Below are 7,418 nucleotides of genomic sequence, written 5' to 3'. Positions count from 1 at the left end.
ACACAACAATAAATTTGGTCTCCTTGTGCATGTGCTTCATGATAGAATTGTTAATTACATGGTAGCATAATATTTTTCCCATGGGACCCCTGCCTCATTCAGGTCACAGAATGGACAGTGATCACAGAATAAACAGTATTCAATATTTTCTTTTATCCTCATTATTCAATGTTTGGCCCTTGGCCTTATTCATTACACATTATTCAAACCCTGTTTTAGAAGCAGAATTATTGATTTCCTCCTGGGCATTTTTATGGCACACATCACTTTGGTATCTGAGTGCTTCACAAACATTAATTAGTCTCTTTTCTCTGCATCCCTGTGAAATCTTGCTTTCCCTTCCAGGTACTGTAATGGTTACAGGCTGTACTGACCATTTCTGCCCTTCACCCCAGGCTTAGCTCTTCACTTTTCTAGCCTAACCAAATCCAGTCTGCAGGTTTTAAGATTTTAATCTAATCCTAGTCAGGCCCAATTTCCCCTACAAGGATGTCCAAGCTTCCTCTGATCTTGGGATAAAGTCTCCATCCCAGGCTTTTATCCCAGTTTGCTCCAACTTCCTTGTCCATCCTAATCCAGCTTCCCTACTTCCGGGCTTCATTTTATTTTCTTTCACTCCAAGTTCATGTTCAGTTTCCAATCTGTTCCCTAATTATTTATTAAAACGTAACCTTCCTGCCCCTCCACTCCACCTCCTTCTTTTTCTTTCCTTTCACCCAGTCTATTCCTTTGCCAGTCCCTCCCTATTTCTTTGTATTTGAATCAGGCAACTTCTTCTTCTACTGTGACTGTCTCCGTGCTCTCCCTTTCCCAAGCTGCTGGGAATAACAATTGTAGGGATAGCCAGCCTTACCCCTGCAGCCCAGAGCAATGAGACTCAGAGCATTTGTTCACTGAACCAGGAGAATCCTCGATTGAGCTTCGTAAATGGATATTTTTCCAAGACTTATAACATGCCAGCAACTGGACAGTTATTCACCAGGTTGGTAAAAGGCACTGCCCTGATATATGATATATATGTAGCCAAATTTCAAATTCTTGTCCCAATACATGGAAGGAGAAGAGCTTTTTATAAAAGAATTATAAGAATATATGAATAGGCAAAGTGCTATATTTTTCTTAGTCTAACTTTCAGAAACAGCAGAACCATTTTTGTTCAAACGTCAAAAAAATGACATTGCACCAGACACGTGGCATGAAAATCTTCAGCCTTTTACAGTTTAAGTTTGGTAAAGATATCAGCAACTGAAAACAACCTTACAGTAGAAAGTATCATGCAAAGTAATTTATAGGCAGCCCTATAACTCCATTTATAATCAAAATACATTTTAATAACCAGGCCTAGATTTTTGCTCATACTATTTTTGTTCAGCTTCTTCACTTCTGTACACAAATCCTGGGTGTTTCAAGAACAAAATTAATTTTTCTGCAGGCATCCTAGTGGTCCCAAAGTGCTGCAGGGCCTGGGTTGGAGACTGGGGTTCAATAAGTATCATTGTGGCTGGGTCATTCTTTTCTAATCAATGTAACCAGGGGTGGGTGAGCATGACACCAGCCATAGGCACCAGTTTGGCAACTGTGCAGGAATGGTGGATACTGCTGCTGTCTTGGCCGCTACTGGCCCTGACCAAGCTATTGTAATCCTCTGACCAGCCCACCCCTGCACTGGGCAGCCTCCTGCTGCAGACTCATCAGCCCCCACCAGACCCACCATCCCCTGATGGATGTGGCTCCAGCTGCCTACTCTTCCCCACAGCAGACGCTGCTCCCAGTTCAGGTTTAGGCAGCTTAAACTAAACTAACAAAACCATCTAACCTCCGCCCCACCTCCCCCAGCCCAATGCTTGTAGGAAGGAGATTGTGCTATCTTTGCCACTGGTTTTGCAGCTGTCTTAGCATTTGGCTTACACCTGCACAAGCCCATAAGCCAGGAGTAAATATATGCACTATCCCATCTTCGTGTTCATGTGTGTGTGTAGTCCTTTCTTGAACCCTCCCATCTCTTCTTCCTGTCTTTCCTTCCTGGACATCAGTTTGCTTGAATGACCAAAAATACATTTTCCTGTTTTACACAAAGTTTAAAATCTTCTTGTGATTATTCTTACCAGAGTCCCATGGGTTTCTGCTCTCTAAACTTATATGATGCTTTCAATCAAAGATGGAAAATTCTCCAGCTGTGCTCTTTAGCACGGTACGAAACAAGCTGATTAGTAACAGCAGCAGCAGGAGGAGTAATTAAAAAAAAAGAAACAACAGCAGCAGCAACAAAAATAACAAAAAAACAACAACAAAAAAACCCATTTCCCCCTACTCTCCCTTCTTGCCCCTGGGGAGTGGGGGAAACTTTTAAACTGAAAACTTTCCGTTAATTCAACTTCCACACACATGGTACCAGAAGAAAATAGTTGTTGCCAAAATCACTAAATCAACATAGTTGACAGGATGTAAATTGACATCCGAAAAAACTACTTCACAGTCAGGGCGGCTAGGAGCTGGAACCAACTTCCAAGGGAGGTGGTGCTGGCCCCTACCCTGGGGATCTTTAAGAGGAGGCTGGATACTTACCTGGCTGGACTCATTTGAGTCCCGTTTTTGTTTTTAGGGTGAGTGGTTTTGTTTGTGTTTTTGGGTTGTTCTCCCGCCCTGGCGGGGGGTCGGGCTAGAAGATCTATTAGGTCCCTTCCGACCCTGAAACTATGAAACTATGAAACTATGAAATGCTATCATTGTTTAAAAATATATAAAGTATATCTAAAGCCTTTTATGAAGACCACAGTTTACTGGACAAATACTACTGGGTAATCAATCTTTATTTATCAAGCTGGTTTCATGCACACCACATCTTAAAGAGTTGTAGAATAAAACACATAAAATATCAGTGACAGATAAAACAGGCTTAACTGCATTAAACCGACTATTCCTGTATAGTGTGATGCATATAAATGATGAAAATACTAAAATTTGATCAAAAAGAAGGTCTTTAACTTTAATTTAAATGCATAAGCAGGTGTGGATGACCTAAAGTTTGTGGATAAATAGTCCCGGAAATGTGCGACAAAAGAATTCTGACAGTTCTCAATCATATAATAAGCATGGCTAATTTCCCACAGCAATACAACTCTCATCAAAAGTTAATTGAAATCAGTGGAAACCTTCCCTTTGACATTAGTGGGATTTGGATTTTGTCTTAAAAGAAGTTAGAGTCCATTTATGAAGACTTTTAAGTCATTGACTAGGCAACTTAAGATCTTATAAGTGCTTCTCACGTACTAAACCCATATAAGAATTTTTAAGTTAGATCTCCACCAATTTTGATTCAAGACACACTTACATTCATAATGTTTTCACATTTTTTACTACAAGCTGCCACAAATCATCTTAACCTTTGGTTCCAAGCCATTGCTTTCATTGAAGAGCTTTAAATCAATAACAAAATGTGAAAACTCTGTCAGAATACCATGTACCTCAAAAGGATCAGATTTCCAGTGTCTACCGTTGTCCAACCTGAGAATTCAGATCTGCAAAAGCAAATTGTATTTTGAGTTTGCAAGCTGAGGTGCATGAATTTTTGCACACAATAACACATATGAAGTGCATGGGAGCCTCTGAGCAGAATTTGAGAGAATCAGACACAGCAAATATAAGGAAACAGTAGAAGAAACTAGCAAAGCTGAAACTTTCCCACTTGGGTCACTACCACTTTTTCTGTTACCTCTGTACTCTTGTCCAGAATGAGTCAAGGAAAAAAGGGAAAGACACTGTTTTTAACTGTTTAATTAATAACAGTGGGGAAACACCAACCAGGGGTATTGGTTTCGTTTAGCCAAAGCTCTTGCTTCCTACCATTATTTTTTCAAATCCAGACTTTCACACCATGCATTTTTACCCATTCAGTTTGGACTATATAACTTTCAGTTTAAAGCATTCAGTTCCCATAGATTTCCATGGGAACTGATGACCACATTTTAGTTCATTTAGCTAGGGTTCAGGTATTATTTTGCCCCTTAGATGTCTAAGTCTTTGCCACTACTACTCCATAAAATATACTTTTTGCCTCAGGGATGCCATTCTATTCCACGTAGAATAGAATTCCAGAGTGCTTGTAAATGTGATGGTGGGGCCATGTACGTGTAGCAAAAAGTGATGAGAAATTGTCATTTGTCTAATACAATGGCATCACCATGTACATGTGCACAATATTTTTGTGTGTAAAAATTTATTTGAGCATGGCAACTTAGACAACCTCTAATGTATTTTAGTTTGATTGAGGCAAATTTTCCCATTGTGGATAAAAAATCATGCATATGTACATGTCTGGCACATGGAGAAGGTGCTGGGGATGGTGCATGGAGCACTGGAAGCTTGGTGGGCTCACAGAAGCTTGGGCTTGGTGGGCTTCCAGCGCCCCGTGCATCATCCCTGCTGCCTTCTCCAGCCACCAACACACCCAGCTGCCCTTCTACTTGTGGCAGTCGACTGGCAGGCTGGGCTGTGGCCAGTAGCCCGAAATGGCAGGTGGGTACTTTTTCGCGATGGAACAGAATTAGGCACGGAAGCGTATTGGTTAAACTAAGATTGCTTTACTTACACTGTCGATAGATACAGCGTAGGCAGAAAGTTAACTTCAGTTACAGTTGCAAACTGAATGAGAGCTCTAGAAACTGAGGTGAGATGTCCGTGAACAATTCAACGAGCATGCAGGGCACGGGGTACGTCGGGAAGGTCGATGATGGGGAGTCGTTGGTGGGTGATCAGTCTGCCAAGTTCACTCCGAGATGGGCGCGGAGTTCTCCCACTTGGGCGGAAACTGCTCTAACTTTTATACGGCTAGCGAGCCACTTGCTAATCGCCATGTAGGAATAATTTAGAACCGGCCAATAATGGTGTGCATATTTACATAAGGATGGCGGGAACTTTTCTGCACCGGGGTTCTCCACCGTAGCGGAAAATTCCACCGTGCCGAGAAACTTCATTGTGCTGGAAAATTCCACTGTGCCAAGGCACTTAACTACTGGGTTCTGACATGCCCCGCTGCCATCGGCACAGCTGGAATTGGAGCACATGCACGTCGTTTAAGTCGTCATCATCTCTCTTTGGGGGTTCATATGGTAAACGGGTATATACAAAAGCATATAGCGAAAAAAGTTCGTCCTCAATGGATCGAATTAAATAATAACCAATGCAAACACAAATACACATAAGTATATTAGTTATAAAAAGTTCAATTATGAGGACTTCAGTAGGTGTCATGGTGAAGTCACACACGTCAGGCCCCCGCATCTCCAGTACTCTTCTTCTCTCTCTCTCTCTCGGGGTTTCCCTCCGCCACGCACTTTGGGTTTCGGGCAAAAACTGTAAAGAAAAATTCCTTAGAACAGTTAATTAACTTTTATTACAGTGTTTGTATGGAACTGCGCGCACGACGGGACAGCCAATTAGATTTTCCGCTGCTTCCCGCTTTCTTTAAAGCACACGATACAGGTGCTCGGACACGGCTCCGCTCTGGACGCGTGGAAATGGAATGATGATCCACACAAGCTCACTTGGTGTGAACTTCGGGCGCTACTTAGGCACCGCGTGGTTTTTTGTCCGTGCTCAGTAAGATGACTCGTCATCTGGCTCCCTCGGATATTGGAAACCTAGTTCATATGCTAGTTGCCATTGGCCCGCGTCTCCCAGGATTCATAGCTGCCATTTAGTGAGCCTAGAATGGTGTAGGAGGAATCCAAACATGATCCTCTCCTCTGGCGTTCTTTGCGGCAACGGTTGCAATGTTCATCGAAGGTCAGATTCGCGATGTCTTGCGCTTTGAGCCTCGATCGGGCATGCAGTGGGTCGATGCTCTAAGTCGCTAGAAGTTCCTGTGTCCGACTTCGTAAGGGCCTGTAATCACGGGAGTTGATGTAAAAGATCACCCGCGGGTTGGCCAGCTAGTGGGTTGAGGAGAATCCGAAGGATGATGGCATTCCTTCCTCCATAAACTTCAATGCAGGCTTCCACGCCGTTGAGAGTCACTGGAACAATTCCAGGGTTTCGCAGGTGGTGGTGAGGCCACGGTCCTCTCTGCTGGGGCAGTGTCAGTCCCAGTGCATATGCTCTGGAGTTCCAGGAACAGTATGAGATTCCTATTATTGCTAGTAGAATTTGTTCTGCACTGGCCTTCGATGGGCGGCTGTCGTGCCATGCGTGGGATTTGTGGTCGACTTGGCCCGCAACAAGCGCTGGAAGCGGGATGGGCCAGTGAACGTTGCACGTCACTATGTCTATGTCGGTGGTGGGCCCCCCACTCCACGAGGCTTGCCGGGGCAGGAAGCTTGCCTCCTCCAAGTCTAGCAAGTCGGATCCAAACTCCACGACCAGGCGTCCTAGCCACATGGCTAGAGTTTCTTCAGGCTTTATTTTTGATTCCTTGCATAACTCCTGTAACTCAGTCCAAGTATGAGCGCGATAGGTGGTGGTGTGGACTGCACCCTGCGCATTGATTACTCGGTTGATTATCGCTACAGGATGAGCTGCTGTCAAAGCTGTTGCTGTATCTGGTGGGAGGGGCGGATGCAATCCTCCGCTCGATGCCCCCTCCCCGTTGGGTACGCGGGGAGCAACGTCACCTCAGTGGGCGGGGCTTCTGGGCGGATTCCCGCCGGTTCTTCTGAAGCTCCGCCCTTCTTTTCCGGGTCCTCCAGGCGGCTCACTCCTTCCTCGGTGCCATCTTGGAATGGCGTAGACTCAGGACTTTCTTTTACTGCCGCCTCTTTAGCCGCCTGAACGGCTGTGAGCAGTTGGGCTTCCAGATTCGCATTCTCCCACAGCAAAGTTGTTATGGTGCGGAGCATTACATTCAACATTCTCCCCTTGTCGCACTTCGGGCCTGCCCTCTCAGTTGTGGCGTGTCCCTCCGCCTCTAGATTTTCACAGAGCTCAGAAAGAAGCTCATGGCCCCTCAATCCAGATGCCAGGGCTGGGGGACTGAACTGGTCAATCGGCGTCGGATCTCCACCCTCCCACACAAGTTGCATACAGCGGGCGTACTCTTGGCTAAGAGTCGGATTTACTGTGCCTGCCGGTTTGACTCTGGTGAGGGACGCGGTGCCTACTTCCTCTCGGGGCTTAAATAGGACCCGCTCACTACTCATCACACACCCGAACGCCCCGGGGTGAAGATGTGCTTCCCATTCTTTTGAAGCTCCCTCTTCCCCCTTCAGCGAAAGGTAGCCATTGACGAGCCTTTCACCCGTTCCGCCCGCCTGGTGATAGGCGATGTGTGCCCCTAGTTCCACGGTGTTCGTCACGTGGCACCTTTCACTGCGCCGGGGCAGTTTCTAACTAATTCTAACTCCATCTCGTCTTCCCTGGATCCTGTTCGTGATGCCATGCGGCGGTCGAGTGGCAGGGCGGGGGGGGGGCCATGAGGCCCGAAA

Source organism: Alligator sinensis, unplaced genomic scaffold (assembly GCF_000455745.1).
Source record: "Alligator sinensis unplaced genomic scaffold, ASM45574v1 scaffold465_3, whole genome shotgun sequence".
Taxonomy (NCBI): domain Eukaryota; kingdom Metazoa; phylum Chordata; order Crocodylia; family Alligatoridae; genus Alligator; species Alligator sinensis.
This window is presented reverse-complemented; position numbering follows the sequence as displayed.